Source organism: Apteryx rowi, unplaced genomic scaffold (genome assembly GCF_003343035.1).
Source record: "Apteryx rowi isolate R43461 unplaced genomic scaffold, aptRow1 scaffold_564, whole genome shotgun sequence".
Taxonomy (NCBI): Eukaryota; Metazoa; Chordata; class Aves; order Apterygiformes; family Apterygidae; genus Apteryx; species Apteryx rowi.
This window is the reverse complement of record NW_020450832.1, coordinates 391,213-394,491: the sequence shown is the minus strand read 5'-3', so window position 1 is coordinate 394,491 and position 3,279 is coordinate 391,213.

Sequence of the window (3,279 nt, the reverse complement as noted above, 5' to 3'; positions counted from 1 at the left end):
GGCCCCGAGCGGGCGAGGGGGAGCGCGGCAGGCGGCCCCCCCGGGGTGACAGAGCTGCGGCTGTGGCCTCCTGCGCCCGCAGCACCGCCAGGCCCCGCTGGGCTGCAGGGTGTGACGCGGGGGGCACCGGTGGGTTGTGGGGGGGCGTGAGCGAGCCATGGGACATACAGTGGGAATGATGCTGGTGGGCTGTGGGGCACGCCATGGTGGGGATGCTGGTGGGCTGCGGGACATGCTGGTGCTCAGCCCCGGCAGKGCCTGGGGGTCTCTTAGACCAGAAGCCAGCCCAGGCTGCGGCCGACCTCGCCAAGGGTGAGGGGCTGCCAGCCCTGAGCCGGCCCCACTGGAGCAGGGGCCAGCGACGTCCTCAGGAACAAGCTGCAGTACAGTGACATTGGTGCATAGCTCTGCTATGGCTGCAGGAGAGCGAYTGCCACTACGCTTCTCCCTTTTTAATCAGGAAAAAAAAAATCCCTGGGTAGTATGTGGGTCTGTCCTTGGTGGAAAGTTAGTGGCCATCAGAATTTCTGCCTTTCTCATCTTTGGTTCTTCAGCCAAGACCAGTTGCTCTTCAGCCCTGGAGGAAGGAGCATGTGTTCATTCCTCCCAGCCTTCCCCGCTCCCAAGGGACCTGCGCACGAACGGGGCGGTCTGGACCCCCGTAATTCCGCCTCCCTGAGGCTCTCCTAGAAACCTACCTGTCGGGTTTATCCTCGTCTTCTCTCTGTGGTACTGTATTCTGTGGGATATACCTCTTCTATAGGGGATACGCAAACCGATGAGAAGGCTAGCTTGCAAACAGCCTGCGTAAATATGCTTCTGATTATACCATGGGTGAATTTGGTCCTCTCAGCTCACTTCATCGCCTGCTCTACTAAATCTGCACTGCAGCAGTCCATATGGCTGGAGTATTTACATAATGCCAAGTTATCCTGTGAAATGGGAAGCAATTAATTTTGATTAGTGAAGTGGGTCAGTAAAATACAAGGGCTTTCTGTCCGTGGAGCAGTCTATTGCAAAGATGAAATACTACCACTTCACGWTGCTTTCCTCTTCCGTCTTGGCACTAAGGCAGCCCCGAGGAGCCCTCCCAGGAGCTGCAGCATGAAGGAGGTGTTCACAAGGCTTTGCGCATGTGACTTTGACGCCGTCTCTGTCGCAAGTGTTTATCTAACCCCGAAGCACCACCACGGCATGAGGTGTTTCCTCCCCAAAGGCATTCTCACCTGCCTTTGGGAGGCCCTTGTCCTCATCCAGCGCTATTTAGTGGATTACAGTTAAAACAGCATCCAATGGCCAAACCCAGAGGTTTGGTGTTGGCGTCAGGCACAGCAGAAAGTGTATGACAGTTGTCAAAAAAAATTCTCTGCCACAGCAGGTATGACCATCGACCCGCAGCCTAGGGAGGCCGGGGCCACACTGCCACACAGCCAGCGGCAGGGCGAGGGCCTGGAGGTGGCCAAGGAGTTCGGGAACGTGCCGGAGCGCTCAGCGTTTCGTGGCACCGGCGCTGGGACCCCGCAGTGCTGGGCAYGGGTGTCTTTCACCAGAACTGTCCCAGTGCTTGCAAGGCCATGCAGACTGGTTTTATGTAGCCCTCYCAAGACTCCCGATTATTATATCCCCTGATAGCGCCCGTGCACCATAGTTCAGAACCTCCTGAAGTCGGTGAGGAACTCGCTCCTGCTGCTGTGTGCTTTGCTCCAGGAGCTTCTGGGGAAAAAACCTGCATTTTCCTCTAGGTTCTTCACTCCTGGCTTTAGTGCCCTGGTTGCTTTTCCTCTTCTTTGCTATCTGTGCTGTGCAGCTTTGAATGCAACGGTGACGGAGCAGAGGGGAATGGGGAGGAGGACAGGCTCTCCTGGACAGGCCAGTCTCACTTGTGCTGTTTTTTGAGAAAAGGGATGCTATGGAAAGGGCTGAAAAGACTGCAGGTCTAATTCTTCTGCCACTGGCAGGAATGTAAACCAAAAATAATGCTACTGCAGGCAATGTAATTACACCAGTGTAAAACTGATCTGAGAGGCAGCTGAATCGGTTCCCACTTCTGTTAACATCTGCATGGTATTGACAAAGCTGTTCATGTCACTGAACCAATTTAACTAGGAATCTTTTGTCATCCATGGTACATTATGCTGAGATGAGACCAAGGTGACAGGTTCAATAAAATAAACACTCCGATACTATGGTGATGGAGACCGTATAAATACCTAGATAGGAAAAAACAACAAAGCTGCACTACAATAGATAAGCAAAATAACCCCTGTGTCGCCTAATGCAAAGAAAGAACTAGAAAATGTGATGGAGATTTCAGCTCTTCCAGAATCACTGAATCATGCAGTAGGATCCATTATTGCTTTTGTAGATTTAGGAGCTGTATGGATATAATGGAATAATGGAGCCCCTATTATTTTTAACTCTTCTCTTACCACTTCCAACAAGCTCTCTGCATCTGGCTGGTTTATCCCTCTGGGGATGATACGCGCTGAGCACAGCTATCAAGGACCCTTGGAGATGATTTGGTTCTGAACAGGAGCCAGCAGGCACATTTGTATTCATGATGGATGGGCATAATTTCGGACAGTCCAGGGTGCTTCCCCCGGGGACCAGAAGCCCAGAGGCCACAGGCCCTTTGCCACGGCCAGTTGTCCAAGGCGGAGGTGATGTATGTAAATACTCAATCTGTTCAAAGCTAACCTTTGTGTAAGAACAGCAGAGTTACAAATGCATAAAGGACATTTTTTAAGTGGACAAATCTCTTTAATCCTGGAAGCTGGAGCCCTGGGGAGCTGGGAGCGGAAGGTCTCCCTCCGGTTTGTGAAGCCTGCTGCACATAAAGCTTTCTCCTGCTGGGTAATGCTGATTCTGCATTTAAGTCTCCTCTGTGCAGTGGGAGCAATTTGATCCATTATGGGATAGAGACAGCTTTGTGATGGGAAATAGTAATGGGTAGGCTTCACTTAGCGAGAAACCCAGCTCTTCTTGCTTGTGCAGCCAGCTGGTACGCAGCTGGGCTGCTGGTTGTGCCCATGTCGTCTCCAAGTCCGGAAGGACGGTCCACTCCAGCCCCCATTCCTGGCTCTGCACCCCCATCCCCAACATGCCTGAAGCAGGACATGCCGATAGGTATCCGGATGGTCTTGTAATACAGGGGCTATTCTGAGAGAGACTACACCAAGGACAGGATCTCTGATCACCCTGCAACACCGTTGTCTGTGCTTGCTGCTAACTGGATCCCAGGTGGGGAGAGARATGGATCCTTGTTAAAGCCCCGCGCTC